We start from the raw sequence: 26,693 nt of genomic DNA on the forward strand, positions 1-26,693 counted from the left end.
AATTTTCCGAAACTTGGTGAAACTTCTGGCCTAAGAATACTCTGTGTAGCCTGCATTTTCTTCTAAAAAGTTGTCTTAAAGGGCTTAAACGTTAATGATACCAGACAAATGCCCCGAAGGTAGGTATCTCAGGCAAAAGCTCGAAAGCCAAAATACTAGGTCACCTTTAATTAGTTATTCTAAATGTTTTAGCGAGACGAAAGGCTAGACTTGTTAAATGTAGCATTTGAATTTTACTTTATTATTTTATATGTGACCGCGGCCGGTAAAACGTTCCAATTTGTAGCTTGCCATAGGCACGAGATTTGCTTGTATATTTATACGAATAACCTGCCAAGGCATCCTTATGGCAAGGAGCTACGAGGCCGTCGGAATATCAAACGGCATTTCAAAATCGATATCTTCTGGGGGGCGATTTTTTAATTTTGGACGTTCGGTTTCGTTACTCGTAAATCTGTGGAAAACAGTGAAATGCGATAGATATTGGGAATCTATTGATCACTCGTTTTCAATTCTATAAGTAGAATTTAAATGCCTAGTATTGGAGATATTATTAAACGCCGAGCGCGATCAAATTTCAAAAATCGGCCCGCTGCTCGTACGCGAAAGAGACAAAAATTACATCATTTTGTCAAAATATAAATTTGAATAGGCCTCTGGGTTATAAAACTATGTAAAGCTAACATTTGCCTTTCAAAATTCAACCCTTTGATCGAAAATTTAGATTGACGAGAGCTCTCGTGCAAGCGACAGTGATTGGCATCGAGGTATGCTCCACAAACGCTCTTCATATTTCAAATACGTTCGCTTCAATATTATTGACAGCGGGAGATATTGCCAATAATGTCTGGCAATGTTAAAGAACAATCAGACTAAGTTTTGACTTTTTTTTTTCAATAGAACAATATATAATGAATATAATTCTCAGAGTATTGTATTGTATACGGGCGATTTTTCCGCAACTCGACGACTGGCGCCTATTTTGCGTAATATGTGGGGGTGAGCTAGTCCTGCCAGCCCAGCTCCTCGAGGAATCCTATCAAACGTTTAATGTTGACTAGGACCTCGGGGAGGTCTCTCGGGGATCCGAGATGTTTATCCCTGTATGGAGTCACTCCGCTGCATTCCAGCACCACGTGAGAGGCTGTTAGTTCTGTCTCCATGCATCCTCGGCATAGGGGACTGTCTGTGACACCCGTTGTGAAAAGATGTTTGTAAATAGTCCATGACCTCTTATGACACTGGTTACCATACTCAGTCGGACCTTCCCTAGTTGCAGGAGCGCCCTTGTGAGCTTTCCGTTGATGCCAGGCATGGCTTCTTTTGCCTGTCTGCATCCAGTCTGGTTCAGCCCGTGTTCTGTGTTTAGTTTCCCTGTATTCTCAGAGTAATTCCCGCTATGGTCAATTTTTCCGTCGTGAATGCGTAATTCCGAACTTATTTTTCTTATCGACCGTTTCCCATAAAGTACATTCAAAGATTTTATACTTAACTTGGTTCCTCCCGAATCTCTAAACTAAAGCGATAAGAGCCGTCGGATATTGACACATGGACTAACTTTGTGGATTAACTACCGACTTTGGGTAGGTACAGTTGCCAGAAGATGTAATAGAAATATAGTTTTTTTTATTCATAAACACAAATACAAACAAAAGAAATTAGGTGCATTACTGCCTAAGTTACTGTCTGAGCATATACTTAAAACGTGACTTGAGTTTTGACTTCAAACCATAAATACTTTGCAGGTTCCTCACTGGCGGTGGTATGTTGTTCCAACATTTTGACGCAACATAACAGAAATTTTCCTGGAAATCGCATAAAAACTGAGGCGAACAAAAACTAAATATACACTCTGTAGACCTTCCGAGGCACTATGTCTCCGCCATTCCAGAAAAGGTGACATTACTATGGCGGCTATGGTTATCGTTGTATCTGTCAATATCTTTGATAAAATATATCTTTTAAAAATTTGCCTCTAATTATCAGTATCTGAAGTATCTTGTTGGGAAATCCTATGTTTAATGCCCCACAGTCCTCACGACACAGGCTCGGACTAGTGTGAGGGTTATTGTTTGCTCTAGGAAGTGGTTTTACATACTTTATAATTAATTTTATGTCATGTCATATCAATTTGGAATATAAATGTATTATATTTGTATTTAAAAATAAATGACGGATAGAAGGATAGAGCGTCCTAGTAGCGGTGACATAATGAATGATGTTCGTAAACGTCACTCATTTTAACAAGGAATTTGACAGATATATCCCTGCGCGAGATTAGTGCTTAAACACAGAATAATGGTCTAAGTATCTTAATTGAGGTCGAGGCGAAGGTCGAGGGCCGAGCACCACAGAACTATATCGAGATAGAAGAAGAGTTCATCGATTTCTAAGGGAACCGTGACTTCAATATCACCGCAGTAATCGGACATTTTTAAATTATTATCCGATGAAAAAACACATAACAAGCGGCCATTGGGCTGTGCATTTTTACTGTTCATGAGTTTATTTTGCGTAGATGCGTATGTTTCTGACTGTACTTAAGCCCAAACGGCAGCTCTATAAATATTTAATGTATGAACAATGTTTTGAGCCTCACGTATACGGTAGGATATAACGTCAGTTACCTATCAAAACTCGGTAAAGTAAAAAGAAGTGTCTATATACACCGTGTTTTGTTTGATTTCCGTTAATTTCAAGAGTGCATCCCTGAGCTTAAATTAAGTAACTTTCTCAAAGACACCGGTATTCTAATTAACTGCATTTCGGAAATAATCAATATTTAATTTTTATCTTATAAGGCCCTTACGAGCGTGTGTGTCACTTAATACATTTGCTACTAAACTTAAATACTATCTCGGACGATCAATGTTAGATAGAAATGACATTGATATGTCACAGTTTTCAATTGTTTAGTTGAGTTTAATCTAATGCCCGTGTTACAACAACGCTATATGCAACATTGATTTATTAAAAAAAAAAAAAGTATAAAATAAGTTTATTTTTTATTTAACTATGCCATTTAGTTTCCCTTAACGTACTTACCGATACCCCGAAGTTAAACGATTTCATTAAAAACACGGTGTATATTTTTATAAGATAATGGAATCTTCTGTACTTTAGTAGTAAGTGCTATTACTTATTTTGTGGAGCTATAAAAAATATATTCAGTAAGATTTAGAGATGACTCACGCTAGACCGGGCCGGGGCCGGGCCGGAGCTTCCCAAATTCGTTTTCTACGGAAATCACGACGTGATCACCGATCAGCCGTAATAAAAAATGACGTGTCGTATGCCTCAGCCCGTTCTAGCGTGAGTCATCCTTTGCCGCTTATTTCCGCTTCGGTACTACTTTCAAACTTAAAAAAAAAGCGTACTCCCATCCCCTCTGGTGTTGCACGTCCGTAAACAACGATACGCCTACTCAATACTCATGTGTCTCATATATAGTAAAAAAAGAATGCGAATTAAAAAAAAATTGCCAAAAAAGTGCCGACACATGCCAAGTATGGTGTGAATGTATGGAATAAATAATAATAAAAAAAAACACTTATTTCACAATACATTAGGTTCCATATTATGGTTAGTAATACTTAATAAGTATGTTAGGCTATTGTAAAAAAGAAGCAAAAAAAAACAGAACAAAAAATTAATATTAATTTTATAATTAAAATTAAGTAAATAATATTTTAGAATTTGTTAAAGACCCGCAGTAAAATAATAATTAAATTAACAAACGGTAATATTCGGCCGGTTATAAATTAAACATGTATGCAAAACCAGGGCTAATTGCAGCTCGGTACTAACTAGGTATCAAATTCAGTGCTTCAGATCACCTCAGATAGATGTCGCTCTATGGCAAACTCGCGAACCTGCAATTTTATTCATAAACGTCTGTCAAATCTAACAAAGCGTTGATAATCGTTTGTCCCTGCCATTTTGACATTTCTGGTTGTCACAAAAATACTACATTTTATAACGATTTGTAAGCTACTGCTAAGAAAAGGTAAATCTCTTTTTTTAAGCCAAGCTTTCTAACCCGTCAAAGTTTGTAAGCAGCGATTGCGTTCGTTTACGAAGCACTCTGAAGCCATTTTTGATACAATGATATTTCTTATAATGATATACTATAATTAAACGTGTTTTGCGTTTGTAAGCGACTCACTGGTGAAATTTTCGTTTTGGGTCTCTATTGTTTCCCATAAAGTTTTGAGTCACAATGTATTGTTTGTCCGCATTTTCGTTAGCCATAATTTGCTTATTCTCAGAAACGCGTAACTTTTCAGGATTACCATAAAACAAACCTAACCTAACCTATCTATAGGATAACCTAAGGAAATTCCTGAAAAATAAACGGTTATGATTAATGATAATATGACTATCATTGCATTATGACTTACAATAATTATGCCAAACAAAGGGATCCGGTTCATTTTTTAGTGGCCGCTTACAAGCTTTAATTGCGTGCATTTATTAATCCTATGGTTCCGAGCTCACTGCCACGTTTAACACACTGTGATAACTATAACAGCCCATATGATAAATTTCTTTTTTTTTCTAAACGTGATCGAATAACCCATTGTAAATCTGCCATTATAAAGATTACCTTTGGATGTCAACTGCAACTGCACGGCAACGCCGCACCAATAATGTAGCTGCAGTTTTCATCCGAAATTCACCTCAAGTCTTAACTTAACATTATCGGATGTAACCGAATTAAAAACTTGTATGAATTTTAAAACTTTCGCGTTTACGCGTCATGAGCGCGGTTCGTCATATGCTTTATGGTTTCGTAATAAGCCAAAACAAAGGCGTTTTGGCTTATTTTTCCTATTATACCCAATTATTTAAGACATAATTTATCTAATAACCGTGCATAAACTGTTTATGGCATAGTAACCTTTAGCATAGTTGTCTAACGCAGACTTTGATAATAATTTACTCCGAATATTAATTGTGCATATATTCTCCGATCGGTTCTCCGAATTATTTTTAGGCTGAAAGCATTTGTGTATGTAACTGGTGAAACGAAAATTAATTAACAGAATTATTTTGGTTTTTGGTAAGACCAAATAATGTAGCTTAAAGACAGGTCGTTCAGTGACAGATCCAGGCGGTTGGTTAACCATTAAATGTTATAACTACCCGAAAATGTACGAATTGTTAGTTTAATTTAAATACCTAAAGATACAGTGTATAGATTAGATTTCTTTTTTCATGATAAAAATGACACATTAAATTTGCATAGATGTCATAATTACGTTTCCCTTCTAATCATTATCGTCAAACATATAAAAAAATGAATGAATGAATTGTCTCTCCTAATATGGACGCTTTATCTATAGTAAGTTGTCTGTGGCCCTCCGCCTACATGAGTGTGTCCGTGGGTTTATTTATCCACTGTAATACGTAGATTAAACACACCTTAGCATTTACACAACGCAACAGCATAGTGTTAAAAGTACGTGATTAAAATATGGCTGTTGCAAATAAAAGTGGACAATGATTTTTACTTAAAAAAAGTATAGAAAAAGACGAGACGGTTTTGTAGCGTTCAAAAGAATTAGGTGTCTATTCTCATTCTTAGGGCACATCTAATTTTAAATTCGCCTTTGTTAGTTCATACTTAATTACTCCATTAAAATTCTTAATGACATCCGCGTAGACAAGAGCATCTGTACCCGATTTGAAAGCACCCTATATATTCGAGCTTATTTTTAATGGAATCTTAAACTCGAGCAATGAAGGCTGTTGTTCACGAATATTCACGTTTGTATTTTGTCCCAGTATTAAGTTGATCCCCGAGAAAATTATCAGCTCATCATTCAATGGGGTTGGCCGGTCGAAGTATTTTCCAGATGGCGCCAGCATTTTACGTGTCAATCTAGTTTTTTTTTTTTTAATTTGTGGCATTCACGCCAAATTTGCTGTAGATATTTACATCGCTACAGCATGCTTGAACGTTGTATAAACAATTAAGTTTTGTACACAATATTTTAGCTTGATAATTGTTTTTTTAATTAGGTCAGATATTTCAAAAATATCTATCACAAGTAAATAGTTTTCCGTGAACCCTTTTCTCTAATTAAACTCTGTATAAACTCTCTTATTATGCAACGCTTAGACGTGAAAGTGTAACAAATTGTGAATAATGATGTACACTTCAATTACGTCTACTGATTTTTCGATTATATGTATAGGTATATAGTTTTTGAAAAATCAATATATTCAACTTTGTGCGTTGCCCGGTGCACGGGTGACGAGGGGCAGTCGCCGCTTGGCCGTCGGACGGGGAATCTGTGTCCTTTGTCACCGTGAATTGATCGTCCGATTTTGGTTGACTTTTGAGTGACAGGACACTGTTTATTTAAGTTTAAAGTAAGTGATTAAGTTGTAAGTGAGCGAAGACGCAATAATTTGTTTGCTTGTGCAAATCCAAGTCGTCAAGGTGAAGAACGAGGAAGGGGGATCGGGGGAGTTCGAACGCGCTTTGTTATTCAGATAGGGGGCGGCCTTAAGCCAAATCTTATAGAACAAAATTAGAGGCATGTAAATCCTATACTAGCGCCATCATCAAAACCTTTGAGAGTTGTCAACTGATTAGGCGAGTCTGTACAAAATTCCTCGTTCTTAGCGTCCTATCCTTAGCTGGCGTTAGCAATAAGGCCAGGTACTCGTGTTTTAATTACTGCGCCTGACGATAAATATGCAAAACGACCGCCGTCGGTAATAAACCAAGATGGCGGATGTGTTTAATGGCATTTTCAGGATTCTGTGCATTGTTCAATTCACCCCAGATATAAATTACCAAGTAAGTTCTACCATGGATTACAATAAAATAAATACGTAGGAATCCTTCAAGAAGAGCTTTCTCCCATCTCATAGGACGGCAACGCACTTACAACCCCCCTGATGTTGCGGGAGTCCAATGCTGACGGTAATCGCTTACTATCAGGCGATTCGTGTGCTCGTTTGCCTTCTATATCATAAAAAGCAACTTTCGATTATCCAGTACGAAATACAATAATAAGTTTAATTTTTCATGTACATTTTTCACTGTATATTTAGTTCCCAAATAAACTTATAAGTCCATAAAAAGTTTGGAAGAGCGATTAGTCAGTCGTACTATATGTTATCTGTAAATTACTCTTGATTGAATAAATAAATATATATATATATATATATATTATATTATATATATTTTTTTATTTATTCGAGGAGACCATTCGCTACGCTTTGGGTTCAATTTTCGCTTATTTCGTCAAAAAGTGGATACAAGAAGCATCAGTACCCCTAGTGTAACTTTGATCGACATCATAACGTGACGAACGCGTTTGCGTTAAGTCTCATTTTGTATAGGATTTTAAGGTTCCAAAACGTCCCGCTTGGCGCGCTCTTTCGAAATCCAATACAAAATGAGACTAAACGCAAACGCGTACGTCACGTTTGGAAATCGAATTTATTTACACTAGGGGTACAGGTGTTTTTCAGTGAAAATCCCAATACATAAAATTTTCCACTCCACGGCTTTCAAAACTTAAATCATTTAAGATAGTACGTCATTGGGAGACCCGGAAACTAAAAATTTGGGTTACTGTCAGCTTATGTTGCCAACACAATAAACGTATTATTTATTGAATCGGTACCATTTTATAACAACAAAGAGAACTTGAAACAGAGATGGATTTCATAGAAAACTTTGTAGCCACAGTAAATTTACTACCATCTTTCGACACATGATTAAAACTTTTAGAACGCCATTTGACTTTGATTCTTGTTTCGATGATGTCTTAAATTTGTTAAATAACAATAAGTGGCGCCATCTTAAGCGCTTCCATTTAAACGCGAATAACTTATCTTGACTTATTAATCATTAGTTTAAGCGTACAAAAAAACCTACGTTACATCTCACGTTCTTCAAGTACCTTAATTACATGGGCCTTCTAAAAACCAGGAATAAATTTTACTGCAATCGTCTCTTTTCCATTAGTTTTCTTATCCCTGGGGCCCATTTCATCAGAACTTCTAAGCGGAAGTCTCTTTGACCTCCTTTTATTAGAAAACCTCCGCTTTTACTGAAAGTTTCAAGTCTTAGACAAGGCTCGAAAACCGGATAAATTTCTAAACGGTTATCATGTACGGTCAACCAATTTGATTCCTAGGCCACTATAGAACCATGTCATAATGACTTCTACGACAATGTTTATTGAGTGATGCATGTCATGTATAGAGTAGTTAAAGCGACAAGGTTCTATAGTGGCCTAGGATTCAAATTGGTTGACTGTACTTGGCGCAAAACCTTTTAATTTGGGTTTCGCTTGAACAACCTCTCTTCTTCCTCGCGTTGTCCCGGCATTTTGCCACGGCTCATGGGAGCCTGGGGTCCGCTTGACAACTAATCCTAAAATATGGCGTAGGCACTAGTTTTTACGAAAGCGACTGCCATCTGACCTTCCAACCCAGAAGGTAAACTAGGCCTTGTTGGGATTAGTCCGGTTTCCTCACAATGTTTTTCCTTCACCGAAAGGAGACTGGTAAATAATATCAAATGATATTTCGTACAAACGTTCCGAAAAACTCATTGGTACGAGTCGGGGTTTGAACCCGCGACCTCCGGATTGCAAGTCGCACGCTCTTACCGCTAGGCCACCAGTGCTTCCCAGCGCAGCGTTTCGCTTGAAAAACCGTTATTTTAAAGGCAGTTTTTAAAAGAATAGCTCTTGTCAAATTCACCGGTTTAGAGCAATAAAAGCCGGTTACTTCTTATGTCGGTGTCTATATTTACGTGGCACGCCACCAGGCCGGCTGGCCGTTTCGTTGCTCACCTGACTTTTGGGTTAGCATTTATGCTGAGGTCCATTTCGTGGTAAACAATTTATTTATGTTTAAATTTCCTTGTTGTAAACTTGTGTTTCAACTTTAAGATTTCAAAAGTAGGTTCTTAAATCGGTTGTATGTTTTTTTTTATGTTTTTTACTTCATAATTTAGGCATCACAGCAATTTATTTAAACGACACGTCCGATTTAAGCCTACTGAATTAGTCTCCCGCGGAACATGATCCTAGCTAATCTACAGGCTCTTATTTTGTAATGTATATTGGGGAGAAAAATACTAACGAGCACTTTTTTCGTAGTGAAAAACGAGAGTGGGTCGTAAATTGGTACCGCATTATATAGAGTTTTATTGAACAAATAACTCGCGAACGCGACGCGGCGCGGCGCGGCGCGGGTGAACCAATCCTCTGATCAGGGCTCGAAACCGGTTTATTTTTAAATTATTTTATACTCTTTACGTAGGACTGGATCATGTATTTAGGTAACAACTTCGCATTATTAGATAGTCCTATTAAAAATGAAATAATAAACCAAAGAACGAAAAAGAACGTTATAATACCGGTATTATTTGTATGAAGAAAAAACCGGTTCTGAGCCTTGCCTCTGATACCTATGGAAGTTCGCGGTCGCGCCGCTGCGTAAGGAAGTACCAGTATTTTATTTAATGATTTTTTTAAATCCCATATTCATTTAAAATGAATTTGTGAGAAATCGCGAAACGTCTGGTTGACGTAACTGTACCCCTAGTGTAAATATTTTCGACAGCGAAACGTGACGAACGCGTTTGCGTTAAGTGTCATTTTGTATGAGATTTTTGACTTTCCAAAACGTCCCGCTTGGCGCGCTGTTCAAAAACCTATACAAAATGAGACTAAACGCAAACGCGTACGTCACGTTTCAAAATCGAATTTAGTTACACTAGGGGTACTGGTGACCGAAGTGCTGGCGGATTTCTTTCACAACGTATCAGTATTGCAATACAACGAGGAAATGCCGCCAGCATCCTTGGTACAATGCCTCAAGGGCCTATTTTAGATATAAGCTAGTTATAGTAATCATATGTACTTATATATCCATTATGTATATTGTTATTATAAATAAAGATTCTTTAAAAAGTATTTTTTTTTCAATGCATGTTAGTTATAAGATGTAATGTTTTGAAAATTGTATGTGTACGAATTATATATATTGTTATATGTAGGTACGAATAATAAGGGATAATACCTATAACTTTTTTATAACGTTTGTGACAGAACTTATGGCCATGAACCAACCAAGTATATACGTCCCACTGCTGGGCACGAGCCTTCTTTCGTGCTTGAGAGAGTTTCCGCTAGAGTCCCCACGCTGGCCCAATGCAGGTTGGGAACTTCCCATAAGGCACACACTTGTGCTTGATGTTTAAGAGGCTGTCAATACCTAAAGCGCGCACACTGTCTATTTGTATCGGAGTAAATGAGATAGCACTGTCGCATGTTACTGGGCCTGGGCAAGGAAATAATAAGAAAATTATTTAAATAAAAAAAAGTGGATTATTAGTGTAATATTTTACTCAACAGCGGTTTAGATATAAATGTTTTGAAATTGTGATTTTAATTGCAGACCCATAAGTCAAAACAACAAAGACATAGAACCGTTTAATTGTGATTTTAAGACCAATCTTTGCAATTATTTTCTATCGAGCCGATTTCGTTCAATCATGTATCGAGTACAACCACGGTCTTTGAAATATAATTAATATGAACATATATTTTTCTTACTTGACTAAAATAAATAGTATTTCTTAAAAAACTGTTTAAGTAACATCAATTTCAAGGACATTGGGCGTTGACAGCCTCTTAAGCTTTTATAGTAGGTACTCCGATAGTAGTTTTAGTAGCAATTTTTATTCAAAGAAAATAGAGCGAGTAAAAGTTTTACATAAGTACGTACAAAATTTCTACTCTGCTATTATATTTGTATCACGTCTGAAAATATCGATACGAAAATTGTGCCAAAAATATGTAGGTATACACTACCTTAATATATGGGAAATTAACTTGTGTATACATACTTTTGGCTCTTTTTTCGTATCGTATTAGGTCATATTGAACAACTTTTGGAAAAACAAAACTCTCCCACAGAAAATTATTATTGCAGCCCGTAAATTATTGCAGGTGACTAAATATACTCTGTAGTCCCAGTTCTTATTAGGTTCCTAATAAGAAAAACGTCATAAATATGTACCCAAGCCGTTAATATGTATTGCATTAACAGTTTTGAATGATTCACGGTCAGTTTCACTAGACTTAAATCGACCGGGATACAAACGGTGATTACATTTTATATTGTTACGAGTATTGTAGTCCCGATATTTCGACGCAGTTACATGCATCTTGTTCACGGGTTCACGGGTGCGTGTAACTGCATCGAAATATCGGGAGCTCATAAACAATATAAAAGATTCAGATTCAGATTCAGAACTTTATTCATAAAAATTGAGTATTTTACATGTCATTTTACAATATGTACAATAAACAACACAAATTATTCATTTTATACATTTTACAAATAGGTAGGTAAGTACTTGGTTGTTTTGTGTGGTTGGGTTAGCCACTCCTATTGACAAAGTCATCTATGTTATATATAACACGCCAGTTCGATCAAGAGGGTTTTGAGTCTTTTATTGAATATTGTATCGCTTGACTCAATCATTTCTGCAGGAAGCGAGTTGTACAGTTTTGCCCCAATAACACCGAGCGACTTTCTAGATTTTGCGAGTTTACATTGTAGGACAACTAGACGGGGTCTCCGTCGGGAGCTCCTATCTCTTGTAGCAGAGGAAATATAGTTGTGTAAATTAGCCCTTATGTACTTGCACGCAGTGTGGACATAGACACTTGGAAGCGTAAGTATAGTTCTTTCGCAGGATGGTCGTGACACTTTCCTGTTATAACCACGCTTTATATCCCGGTCGATTTAAGTATGTATTGTATTGAACACAGACGTGACCTTTTTCCATAATGTTTAACCTTAACTACCCAGTTTCTATATGAATACGTCTCATCCATGAAAATTCTACATGATGATTACAATTTTCGGACCACTGAACTAGATATTTGATAGTGCCTAAATGGAAACTAAATGGGGAATTTAGTTTATTCAGAAGACACTAAATAAAGGGTAATGAATAATCTAAACACAGAGTGTATTTTAGATACAACCGCATAGTCAAAGGGTAGTTTGGGCTTTAATGAACACACTTTCATAGATTTTAGAAAAAACAAACGAATTTCATTTTTCCATTTAAAATAATTCAGCACGCAATTTATCACTACTTTGTTTTAACTCAAAACGTCTCATTAATGACGCGACGTCACAACTGTCACAAGTGACTATGATGTACGAAATATATTGCCTCTCGAAAAAAAGTAATTAAGTAAAAATTAAATAAATAAAACATTTCTTAAGGGCCTACCAGGCCAAAAACGCTGTTTTTACGTCGCTATAGCATGCAATGCAATAAAGTAATGTACATAATATTTTAGCTTGGTAATTTAATTAGGTCTACTGATATTTCAAACAACATATCGTATCACAAGTAATTTTTTTTCCGTTAACCCTTTTCTCGAGTTAAGATCCGTATAAATTCCCTTATTATACAACGCTTCGACACGAAACTGTAACAAATAGTGAATAATGAAGTACACTTTAATTACATCTGCCGATTTTTCAATTATATCAATCGTTTTTGAGAATTCGATACTATTCAACTTCGTGCGTTGTCCCGGCACGAGGGTGTTTGCGCGGGCGACGAGGGGCAGTCGCCGCTTAGCCGTCGGACAGGGAGCCTGTGTCACTCGCACAACACAATTATTATCTGTGAATTTATCGTACGATTTTGAGTTTTGAAAGTATTGAATGACAGGACACTGTTTTTTTTTAAGTTTAAAGTGAGTAGCTAGTAAACGGACGCGATAATTTGCTTGCTTGCGGAAAATTAAATTGTAAAAGTGAAGAACGAGGAAGGGGAGTCGAGGGAGTTGGAACGCGCGAGTTCATTCAGATAGGGGACGGCCTTAAATTTTCAGTTGTATATCGTTATCCTGCACATATAATATAATTTTAGTATAAAATAGAATATAATTAATAATAAATAGCTATGAATATAGTGATATAACGAGCAAAATTCTAAACAGAACTGTATTTCATAGTAGCTTATTAAGATAGAACGTTAAAACGTCGGCGAGCCACATCTTTTATTCCCTTCTAAAAAAAAACTATTTCCTCTACCATTGTTAAGACCAACCAAGAGTGAAAGAGATGACATTATGACCTCGCTTCTTAGTTTTGCGGCAAGTATAGTAGCAAGAACTATAAATTAGAGTCAAAGCATAAATATTATTATTCAGAACAGAATACATACTTTTACATGCCTTTCGTTTCATTTTGGACCTCTAAGGGCTACAACATTAGAAATTTATAGAAACGGTTTCACAGCAAGTTTAGGGCTCGTGAATCGCAGCCACTAGAGGGCGCATAAGATCACATAATAAACATAATTTAGCAAAATGAATCTGACTTCCAAGTTTGTAATTGATTATAAATGTAAAAGTTGAACCTTTGACATTGGCAGCAGGTTTAAATTATAACGGCGATTTTTTCGAGTTGAGATCTCGATTACTTAAGACGAAAGTTGCATTTTCATACAGTTGCCTCACTGGATATTAACATTATTGAAAATATTTGACACAATTTTTTGTATATGAACCACAGCTATGCCTCTACGTTTAATTTATTTCGATTTTTAATTATTATTGGAGTTAGGAGCATTTTAATATTTTGTATTAAATCTATTTTTCGCTCAAAATTTTTATAATAATCAAAAATTCAAAAAAAAGTCAAAGGTATGGGCTTGGTTATGGTTATGACTTATGACAGAGGGGCGACACTCCTCCTTTCGGGCATTCTCGGCTCCATTCGGCTCAGCATTGCTCCGAGCAATTATTAGGTTTAGCATAACTTGACATCCCTATGCGTGCACGAATACGGATAAGATAATCATTATCTTATCTGTGGTCTGTGGTCGTATATGCTTTCAGCTGAAAGACATAGTGCCGTACATTAGAAAGGGACAGCATGATTCGAGCCTGAATCGCTGTCAAACTCCGGTTTTGTAGGGAGTGTCATTTCTGTACTATTATTTATTCTGTGGTTATTGGTTCTGTTAGTTAAACTTATGTACGTCAACGTTTTGAAATGTGATATCTATGAAAGGTACTCTGTGGTATGGGTAGGTATAGGTAATATGTACACTTCTGCGGACATTTTTGCTCGAGCTAGCATTTTTGCTTGAAATACGACGAAAGTTGAACACTGTAATATTTCATCCCGACTACACGATGGCAATAATAACAGGATAGCTACAGTCTGCCTAAAGTTTAAGCTAACTATGCACCTTTAAGGGTCGCAAGCAAGGTTCTCCATACAAACGTTGATAACTCTCATTTTAAATTTTATATATTTTTTGTTTAATTTATTTTTTCTATTCGTTTTCTGCATTTATATAATAAAAGTGCATTCTGTATACATAAGTACTGTCAATTTCATGTTGTATGAACCTTAATCAGACAATGTGAAAACGCTCTGAATGAGACAAACCGTAAGTAGGGTAAGGTGGACCCAGGTATGTCCTTAAACTACGTCCAAAAAAGAGTTATGGGCATTTTGAATGTCATCTCGCTTTGTGTGGTAGGACGTAGGACACACCACTGCGAATGTCATTCCAGATCTAGAGCAGAGCCCAACTGGGGAAGTACCTCCACCGTACAGAAAACCGCAGCCAAATAACACTAGACCCTACTCATAGTGTTGTGTTTCTGCCGGTGAGTAAAGTTGCCAGAGCTCAACAAGGGTGCGGAGTGTTAGGGTCGGCAACGCGCATGTAACTCCTCTGGAGTTTTCACGGACAGGTTACGGTACTGGCTACGGACTGGTTACGTAGACTGCTTAACATCAGGTGGGCCGTATGCTTATTTGCCACCGATGTAGTATAAAAAAGGTACTTCCACTGTGACCAACCTTTTCCTTTCCTTAATATGGTAGGCGCAGTTACCCCTATAGGCGCACTTATCCCAATTGACCTTATACAATGTAGTGTAGACTATACAATGATAATAAGACTGGCGGTCCTAGCCTCCTAGCAAACACATTTACGGCAGTTATAACGACGCTCGCGACTTATTGTGGGCAAACTTTTATCACTGTCCATTACAATGACTGCTCTTTTACCGACTTCGCATAAAGCACTTTACAATGAGTTATCTACCAATTTCATATTTACGGCATCTAAGCATACATAATACAATACTATTATTGTCTGTTATGTACAGAATTCTCACTGTCTAAGAAAACCTACAGGCGTATTCTTATTGAAAAAACAGGTTCTCGAATCAGAAACTTAACACTGACAGAACATATCCATAATAAATGAACTTGAATATGTCTATTTTGTTGAACAGCGGAAAGACACGAATCATGTTGATCTTGGAAGCATGACATGCTCTCTTTCACTCTCGACGGACTATGCTTATGCCATTTTGACACAAAACATAAAATAAAGGTTAGAGGGAGTCGCATTTAAGAGCTTACCCCCGTGTCGAAAACCTCGGCCAGTGGTCATATGTATTGTACGTGTACTAGCGTTTATCACCCAGGCACCCTGAGGATGCCTCGAAGAGAGGCGAAACGTGTCCAGTTTTGTATTTTCGGTAGTGGGTTGTTATATTTAATTGCGAATTTATTTTTGCGGTGAGAGGGTGGGAACATAAATTGCATGTAAAAATATGCAAGTTAGTATAACGGGTTAGCACTGATTGACTAACACGTTATCTTTTCATGGATTAGCAAAGTATTTTTTTTGTTCTAATTGACGTTTATCTGACATGGCTATTTGTACGTTACGTATAAATAGCCAGACATTTTACGTGCCCCTTCCCCGCAAAACTCCGCAGACGGTTTTGCACAGAAAATTACAGACAAATTTGTTAAATCATCCACGGGTTAGACGCCCTTCCACTGCCCTTTTCATTTCCTTACTGAAAAACGGCAAGCGCAGTTGCCTCTATGGACGCACTTATCCCAACCGAACTTATACAATGTTGATTTTAACAACGAAATCATAATTACAGCGATATCATGTGCATTGTGGACAGAAAAAGCGAGTAATTGGTAAGCGGCCATTGACGATGGCAAGCGACATGTGATCGGTTGCGCCGGAGTCGACGGGCCATTCCCAAATCTACAACAACACCCTAGTGCTTGTGTGTCTTTTTTGTTTGCTTATCTGTTGCTGTATGCACTTAAGTACTTATTATTGCGACAATAAATGACATTTTTTTTATCTACCAGTAATATATTCAAGGTGCTTAATAAGAGGAAAAGGGGCCCCTTCAACATACAAACGTCCCCATTTTTCTCTCTAGATATTAACATTATTTAAAATATTTGTACATAATTTAATGTATATTACTCTTCGCCACTACTCGCCAACAAACTGCCCTCAGTTTGGCGAAAAAAAATGTATACCTACTTAAGTATTCTCTTGATATAAATAAAAAAAAATAAAAATAGATTTGATTATTGTAAAAATTAGAAGCGAAAAAAGGTTCAAAAAAAATATTTAAATGCTCCTAACTTTTATAATAAATAAGAATTGGAAGAAAATCATAGCTGTGGTCAGTATACAACAAATTGTATAAAAATATTTTCAATACAGTTAATATCCAGAGAGGAAAATGGGGACTACGTTTGTATGCAAACTTGAAAAGGCGATTTCACTCGGGTCCTCCACTAACACTTGTTCGTAAATTATTGTTTTAGCGCCCTTAATACACAATGTACTAACTATTATGGTATTGAAGCAAAGGAGCAGACAAATCGTCTGATACTCATACTCATTTATTCATAATATTCTTAAAATATTACAAGTCAACATCAGAATATTACATTACGATACAAATACGAAAAATAGAGAATTAGAAACGAGTGACGATAAATTAAATCACGGTGTTTCAAATTGACACGAGTTGCGAATTACCTATTCCCACATGTATCGTACAAAGTTTTACGGTACATATGGCCCTTTAAATTTCGACATAGTTACGTAATGTGCTAATTATCACACTAGTGCGGTAAAGTAGCGCCATATGTACTGTAATAAATATTGAACTCAATCGACCATAGTAGCACACGGCTTTGTTCGAAGACATACAAAGCAAAAGTACTTAACTATGACTGTCTGTCTATGTATGTTACCTCTTCAACTAATCTAAACCGATTTAGATGATATTTGGAAGGAAATAATAGGATAGTTTTTATAATAATTATCATTATTCGACACAGACACAGTCGTAGGCAAAGCTAGTCTTCATTTCCTGTGCCCGAAACGAAAATGTGACAATTATTATTATTTTATACGCAAGCTACTGATTATTTTTGTATATTTATATATTTTTTTGTTACATCAATAATCTGTTCGTGATCTGGGTTCTAGCAGAATCATCAGTGCTTCACCCGAAAGAGTGGAGCGTATTACTGAGCCAGAACCCTTTTGTTTTGCTGCAACGCACACAGCAAACCTTACCTTTTATTTATGCTTTTTTTCTTTATTTAATTTTTATTCTGGTGTTGCTATTGTTTTTATTATTTTTGTTTAGATGTGTGTATTGTGGCAAACGAATAAAAAAAAGCGGTGAGGTTAAATGACCGAACGCGATAATCTTATGTATCTTTCAGTAGGAATAGAAGAATAGAGATAGCGCTATTATTGTTTGTCCTTGTCACAGTTAATTTTTTTTATTCCCCACCATATGGTTATGGCGGGCAACAAATAACCCGACCAAATTCTATAGGTTTTTTGTTAGAATGTGTGTTCGTAAACTGAAAGAATCTTTTAGACTTTCCTGCTAAACGGTCTAAATTGTATCACTGCTTAATCCTCAGACAAATATATCTTCATATTCCACCAGTCATAGTTTCCTTTTACGCCAAGATCTATCATTTTTGGAATTTTGTCAGGAATGCTAAAACGTCTTTTAAATTTTGTCGCATTACGTATGTTCTGTCCCTCACAGGCGCAAGCGGTATAGCACATATATACTATCCTACCACCGTAATCAACCCCCTTTATTTATCGGCTAACTTCGTTATATGTACTAGTAATATACCCCTACAATATTCTCATCACAATATCACCACGCAACGCAAGATATATCACTTTTAATATCAGTCGGATTAGGAACGGCCCGTGGCACCCGGAACATTGTATTGCGAAACGCGTCACGCGATATCTCACAGTAACATACCACTTTGTATTCAGACGATAGACTCATTATTACAGCCCGCGTAGCCAACATGTGTGCGACAGTGATAGTTGCGCTTCGTTCGCTACAGAGCGTTAACGATTGGCATGATGGCTACGCAGGCAGTTCAGAAATGTCCTCAGTTCAAATGCCGGTCAAAGTCAACCCCAAACATAATTAGTTTGAGTGGTTTTATGGTTATGGAATGGTTTTATCCTATCTCCATCATCAGATCAGCTCCAAGTGCATTATCATCCGATTTACATATGTATAAAAAAATCAGTTCAATTGGAAATCGGGAAGTGGGTCAAATTTACTTTAAGTCATTGATGTTGAAGGCTTATTACAGAGTCGAGGACTATTTGACAGACAAACATGAATGGTCCAAACCAGAAACTGTAATAAAAACAAGTAGCAATTCAAATCATTGTATTATGAGTAGAGTTATAGGTGACACAGCTGGTAAGAAAGCACATCAATCATTTTATATAGGTATTTCATAGCAATCAGTTAGATTTATATAATATATACTCTCATTTCTCTTATTAATTTTATTTTCTATTGCTTTTGTAAGAATTTGATATGTTTTCTGAAAGAATATATATATACATCAAATCATACAAAAACGTATTGTATGATTTGATGCACATATATATTTTCAAATCAAATTTCTATAAAGAAAAGTACCTACTGTATATAATTGCATGAATTGGGTACTTGACATATTTTTTTTTTTATACTACGTCGGTGGCAAACAAGCATACGGCCCGCCTGATGGTAAGCAGTCTCCGTAGCCCATGTACGCCTGCAACTCCAGAGGAGTTACATGCGCGTTGCCGACCCTAAACCCGCCCCCCCCCTCGATGAGCTCTGACAACCTTACTCACCGGCAGGAACACAACACTATGAGTAGGGTCTAGTATGAGTAGGGTAGTGGTAGTGGGTATGTTGAATATTATAACAAAATTTAGTTAAATCGATAGAACATGAGCCATCCATTATAAGTATAAGGAATTAAAAAAAAAATTTGAGATTATAAAAAAATACAAGGCTCAGAAGTCACAAAAAATTTTTTTTTGGTTTTCAAATATTGAAAAGAACGTGGTACCATTCGATTCCTTACATTTTATTGAAAAATAAATTGTATGACAACTATACACATAAAGGCAATATTTCAGGGTCAAAATGGCAATTACCTTGATCTTCCATACATTTAGGACAGACTTATATGATGTGACGTCACATCATGTTATCATTTTGTTACAGGCGTTTCAATTGTCGACTGCGAGCGTCAGACTTTAAGTCTCATTTCTAACCTCTGTGTTGCTTAAATGCCATGAGTCCTATATAGACATTTGATCCTCAGGAAAATCAAGATCGTTTGACATTATTTACAAAAACAGTCAAGTAGCCAATTCTATAGTAATCTAAATTGTACTTTTTCTTATTTAATGCATGTTAATTATAAGATGTAATGTTTTGAGAAGATGTGTCCCGCCGAGTTTCTTACCGGTTCCATATTGGAATACCCTCCTCTAATTGAGGGGGAATTTAAACCTTCACGGGTCAGAGGTTAGAGCCGGTGTAGTTTTATTTAACGTTCATAAGGGCATTGTGATATGCGTACTTGAATAATAAACTAGTACCTGGGCGACCGAGCTTTGCTCGGTTATAACTATTTATTGTAATAATATGGTGGTGTATAGGTGATAATCTTAACTATTTTTTTTTACTAAATTAAACTTGTCTAAAATAATAAAAATTAAAAAATTATATATAAACTTGAACATGATAAAAAAAAAACAAAAGTTAGTGTCACCAGGCGAGATTCGAACCCGTAACATTCGTTTAGAAGTCCGCGTCTTAACCCGCTGGACCAGACGGACAGTGCCCGGCAATACGAAATTAGCGACCATATTCTGCAACGAAAGAAAAACGCATGAAAACTCGAAAACACGCGTTTTCCCAAACATAAGACTAATCTAGATAGATTGTATACCCCCAAAAACCCCCATATACCAAATTTCAGCGAAATCGTTAGAGCCGTTTCCGAGATCACAGAAATATATATACACATATATATATATATATACAAGAATTGCTCGTTTAAAGGTATAAGATATTTATCTATAGCTTCCACGATTTGAACCACATTAACTAACATACATACTAACAGGGCAAGTTAAAAAAAAGCTTTTAAAAAAACGATCGCTAATCTAAGAAGTCGAGGCTCTGCTGACTGCTTACATATCTACTGTGTTAACGAGTAGCGTGCTTTGCCACTAGTCCGAATTATGACATCCAATCTATTCCCTCTCGCTCACTCTTTACCTCTGTTAGATATGTAAGACAGAGCACTACATATGAAATCACATCAATTATTTCGTGTTCACGTTACTACTCGTATTGTGATAGTTAATTCTGTTTGCGATGTTCTCTGAATTGATATTATCTTGTTCTACGTAATTAGTTATTGATTTTCCGAAAACCTAGTAACAGACACATGAAGAAGTATGACAAGTAAAGTCGCCGTCAGATATAGCGGAGCGGCCGAGGTGCTCACAAATATCTGAACACGCCTAACGCGTTTAATTTCGCCGCTAGGGGCGCTAGTGTGTTTCAAAATGTCAAATCTATAGTGTTTTTGGGGTTTACAAGCTTTTTTATGGCGTATAATTTGCACTCCTTTTTAATAATTGTGGTAAACCTTTTTAGGGTTCCGTAGCCAAATGGCAAAAAAAGGAACCCTTATAGATTCATCATGTCCGTCTGTCTGTCCGATTATGTAACAGCCACTTTTTTCCGAAACTATAAGAACTATAGTGTTCAAACTTGGTAAGTAGATGTATTCTATGAACCGCATTAAGATTTTCACACAAAAATAGAAAAATAACAATAATTTTTAGGGGTTCCCCATACTTAGAAATGAAACTCAAAAATTTTTTTTTCATCAAACCCATAAGTGTGGGGTATCTATGGATAGGTCTTCAAAAATGATATTGAGGTTTCTAATATCATTTTTTTTCTAAACTGAATAGTTTGCGTGAGAGACACTTCCAAAGTGATAAAGCCCCCCCCCCCCTGTAACTTCTAAAATAACAGAATGATAAAACTCAAAAAACATATGATATACATTACCATGCAAACTTCCACCGAACATTGGTTTGAACGAGATCTAGTAAGTAGTTTTTTTAAATACGTCATAAATGGTACGGAACCCTTCATGGGCGAGTCCGACTAGCACTTGGCCGCTTTTTTCTATTTTTGATTATTCATGGTTAACTTTAGGTACCTATATCTCGATAAATGTTAGTGGTTTAAAAAAAGTGCTAACTAATATCGTGATCCAGATTTTGTAATAAAATTCATCATAAATATGTCATCATCCCTATTATAATGGTTCCACTAAAACACCTATTATGTAACTTTCTGTACACATATAATTAGGCAATAAATTATATTTTAAGCCTGTCTGTTTAAGCTTACACGGGGTACAGGTTATGTTAAAGTATGTAACTTTACTTTTGAGTGACATTAACGTGAGACACTTCATTCGGTTCTTGTCTGTTTTAATTTTTTTGTCTTTTAATTATTTATATAAGAATTCAAGCCTTGGCGACCCTCTACATCTCTAAGGATAATTTAAAATTTTTATATTTTATCTCTGACACTTAGAGACTTATACATCTCTAAAGAATTTTAGTATTTTATGGTTTTATTTTTTTATCATAGTTTTTTTTTTGTGTAATTTGACATTTAGAGACAGTATACATCTCTAATAAAGTATTTATTATTTCATAGATTCGATATTTGTAATTGTTTTTTTTTTTAATTTATTGTTTGTAAAAATGGACATGTAAAAGTGCCCCTGTGGCCTATTTGCTGAATAAATGTTTGATATTTGATATTTATCTTATAATTTCGTACTTACAAGCGGTATCTTCTAATTATAAACTTGGTATTTGCCTCGATTCCGTAGATGATTATTACCTGAAAGCAAAAGATTATAGGTTTTAGAAAATTATGTTTTCTTAATGAAGAGTACCATTTGTACTTATTTGTACTTATTTTTAATAAAAGTCAGCGGCAAGCTCGGCCGAATTTCACCTTCGCATACAAACGCAGTTTCGTTCTCATTTTAAAACTACGTGTTGTATTGTAATGAACTAAGACTGCACAAATCTATGCACTTTAATTCCATTGTACAAAATAGAAGAAGAAAAGATAATATTATACCAACTACGTCTATTAACACTACCTTTGCGAGTAGACAATTCTCCACCAGGTCTGCAAAATTGTATAACTTCATCAATAGACAAATAAATATTTACCACTTACCTTATAATAAATGCAAAAAATTTATAATGGACTGGATAAAAAAGATGACTTACCAAAATATCGAAAACGTACTACTAAACATTGCTGAATTTGAATAAACTTACATACATTATATACACTCAATAATACGAAAAAGAAAGGACATATATCAAACACAGGTACACCAAACTCATGGTTTAATATTATTTCAAGATATAATATTTTTGTAATAATTTATTGTTTCATTGGATTTTATTACAATTAAGATTTTTGTTGATCTAAGAAAAGAGCAGTACCTCTTAACACAGGTAAAGATTTACTTAAAAAGAGGTACTATACACTATATGATAACTGTAAATTACTCTTGATTGAATAAATATTTTTTTTTTTTTTAATTTTTTTTTTAATTTTAAATGAAACTTTTCACATACAATGACATGAGGTATATCTACGCCTGTAATAAGTTTATATAGCTCCAGTTTATAAAACAAATAAAATAGAGCAAAATCAAGTTTTGTATGAAAAACTTAAATTCGCTGTATTTTTCCACTATGGTATCTGACGCTACATAAATTAATTACAGACCACGATATACGAGTACCTTTCCATATGAAAGTGTGACATTGAACCATCGCACTGGGATACTTTGGCACAAGATCGGCTGATGTTGAGGCATACAGTGAGGACATAAAGAAACTCACATACATACAAACATGAACCCTAAGCTGAAAACAATACTCTTTTTTGAAGTGAAAACTTCTTTAGCGGCGCTGTGCACTTTTTGAGATGGGGAAAAAATGTTAAACTCGCGTCAGGGCGTCAGGTGTCACGTGACCGTCAGATTGAAAATTCGTAGGACGGACACGTGACATCATGGTGACGTGCAAATTGAATGTCATCGAAGCCTGTACCCCTAGTGTAAATAAATTCGATATCGAAACGTGACGTACGCGTTTGCGTTTAGTCTCATTTTGTATTGGATTTAGAAAGAGCGCGCCAAGCGGGACGTTTTGGAAACTCAAAATCCTATACAAAATGAGACTTAACGCAAACGCGTTCGTCACGTTATGATGTCGATCAAATTTACACTAGGGGTACTGGTGACTTTTGAAAAATCGTATCTCATTCAAGTGTGACATTTTATTTTCTTCATAATCAAAGTGCTGTTATAACGGTTAAAGAGGTTTAATCTTTGTTAATTGTGTTGTATTGTATCTCTATATTGTTGGGTGTCCATGATTGTAGACACTCAAATTTTTCCTTACCAATAAGTTAAATAACAGAAAAGAAGCGTAATTGTTTTACTTAATATGATGGTGAACGATTCTTTAACATTTACTGATTGTGTAGGCTGTAGTCCTGCTCACGTTTCATGAATTACTCTGTATATGTTATATATTAACACTAAAATTCGCAAAATATCTTCCACACTCAAATTTATTTACGTAGGTATAATAGAGAATTATCTCTTTTTATAAAACTGCTACTCAATTTCTCCAAAATATCAAAAATGCACAAAGTTAATAGACATAGACATAGAATTTTTTTATTCAACATCACATGAAATGGCAGAGTTAACAGACAGTGACATTTAATACAAATAAGCCTTAAATTTAGACTTAAAAACTAAGAAATTGAGTTGTATATATAAGGGAGAAATATTCATGAGTGTTAAAAAGGAGCTTGCCTCAGCATAGTGTTGCAGTGTATTTACTACAACGCTGGTTTTCAGGCAGACCCTTGATATATTATCCCTTACTCGCTGTTAGTCGGAAACTAAATGGCTTAGAGTTATGTTATTATGTTTGAGTGTACACTATATGTATTATAATTTGGACAAAACAAGTGCTAATATTCAAGTTTTCACTTCTGCCGGCACTCCCGGAGTGCAACCCGTTGTTTTTTTTTTGCCAGTCGCGTAAAAAGTGCATGGCGAAGAGGAAGAGCAGAGGCGAATGGAACTCGACGCGAAGCGTGACGAGTTGAAGACGCGGCCGCCTGCGGTCATCAATTACAATTTTGTCGGAGGTGCCTGCAGTGAATGTGGCCATACATTTGCTGCTAAAATCGGTTGTCAGCCACCTGAGAGCTCACGAACTTCGCTCTCAACCAGTACTTAACAGTGGCCGTGGTCGAAAACGGCCAGGACAGTATGATTTGATTGATGAGTCATAATTTTCCGACGACCGCCCCGAAACCGCCTTTCCTTACAAACGTAGTCCCCGTTTTCCTCTCTGGATATTAATATTATTGAAAGTATTTTTACAGAATTTGATGTATTTTAATGATAATCAATGTGGAGTTAGGAGCATTTAAAAATTTGTATGAAACCAGTTTTTGGATCCTAACTTTTATAATAATTAAAAACAAAACGAAAAAAAAACACGGTAGCAGAATTTTATGTATTTTAGTCATAGCTATGACTAAAATACATAAAATTCTGTAAAAATATTTTCCATAATGTCAATATCCAGGGAGAAAAATTAGGACGACATTTGTATGGAGAATCGATCTTCCTCTTTCCTCTTAACATTATTGAAAATACCTACTTATTTAGACACCATTTGATGTATATCAAACACTAAAAAATAAACGATGGGGCATTCGTTTAATTTTTAGTATAATAATAAGGAGCATTTAAAAATATGTATGCAATTGATTTTCGCTCCTAATTCTTTTAATTATCAAAAAATCACTAGACCCTACTCAGTGTTGTGTTCCTACCGGTGTGTAAGGTTGCCAGAGCTTAACGAGGGGGGGGAGTGTTAGTGTCGGCAACGAGCATGTAGCACCTTTGGTTTGGAGTTGCAGACGTACATAGGCTACGAAGACTAATTACCATCAGGCGTACCGTATGCTTGTTTGCCACTGACGTAGTACAAAAAAAACGAAAAAAGGCAAACGAAGATATATATATCAAATCATGTACCTACTAAAAATAGTTTTCATAATGTCAATATGTAGAGAGGAAAATGGAGACTACGTTTGCATGAAGAACCGGTTCTCCTTTCCTCTTAAAAATACCTTAAGTAAAAATATCTCGACACCTGTTACCAGGGCCGTCTAATTAAAATCCTCAAGGGATCAAATTAAGACAATGGGCCATAATTCATTTATTCAAATTAGGTGGATTTTCTTTGAAACTGGACTGAAGACCGTTTTTAACTGACGTAAAAAAGGGAGATCCTCAATTTGACATAATTTTCATTAACTTTCAAGAAGTTTGTGTTTACCTGACGAAGCCTGCGTTGCGGATATAAACTTATGGTCCCTGAATAATAGTACATTATTGCAGAGGCCGGGAAATGGCAATTCGTGGATGAGTTTCGATTTTGTCGGACTTATCCACGAATTGCTGTTCCTGCCGAGGCCTATATAGTGCTTTTCTCCAAACATGCGAGGAAATCAGGTAAAATAATCATAATTTAAACATGAACCATCACTCAAATCGAACCTTCACATTAAAAACGTCGAAATCAATTTCCCTCTTTAATTATTTTTTAAAAGTTAAAGGCACAACTATTCTGCCATTAAGTTCCATTCAATATTCGCTCATTCAATATAATTGTGCAATATAAGCTGTATTTGCACGCATGAGATCCTTAAGAAATATAATAGTTATATAGTCTTTGATTTTATTAAGCAGTATTCACACGATCATACACGTCGGTCTTACACGACTCTATCCTATAGCTTGAAATGATGCTGACCGGGTCGTGTAGACGCGGCCCGCAGCTATATTATATTAATTGGCTGTATGCGTTTTTCTTAGTGGATACATGTTTTTAAAAAGTAAAAAACAATACAGTAATAACTTTCCCGTCCGCTAAAACACGACAATAATGGTTTGAATTTGTGTTTGACCATAACGAAGAACTTCCCGTACTATTTTTGCTACAATAAGGTGAACATTTCCGAGTATATTGAAGAAAAAAATATTTTTTCCTTTATTTATCTTTTTTCTTAGGCTAGGCTTTTCACAATATATATTTAAATTAAAATATAAAAACACAAAACAATACAAAAGATAAAAACACATTATAAAAAACGTAACTAAAGGTGCCGCCAGCAGCAGGGCAGGGCCCAAGCTGCCGATGGTCAGGGCCGTAGAAAAACGAACCGCCGGACTATCCGCGCCGTGTCCAAGATCACCGCCTTCTGCATCTGACCCTTGATCCAACCACCTAGCGAGAGTCTCTC

At 35.9% G+C, this 26,693-nt stretch overlaps 1 protein-coding gene across 1 annotated transcript in view; it reads right to left on the reverse strand.

Annotated features, from left to right (window-relative positions):
- LOC133524859 (uncharacterized) overlaps positions 1 to 26,693 on the reverse strand; it is a 215,128-nt gene that overhangs the window by 111,120 nt on the left and 77,315 nt on the right. The gene's annotated exons all lie outside the window — the stretch shown is intronic.

This window comes from Cydia pomonella, chromosome 1 (genome assembly GCF_033807575.1).
Source record: "Cydia pomonella isolate Wapato2018A chromosome 1, ilCydPomo1, whole genome shotgun sequence".
NCBI classification, from domain to species: Eukaryota; Metazoa; Arthropoda; class Insecta; order Lepidoptera; family Tortricidae; genus Cydia; species Cydia pomonella.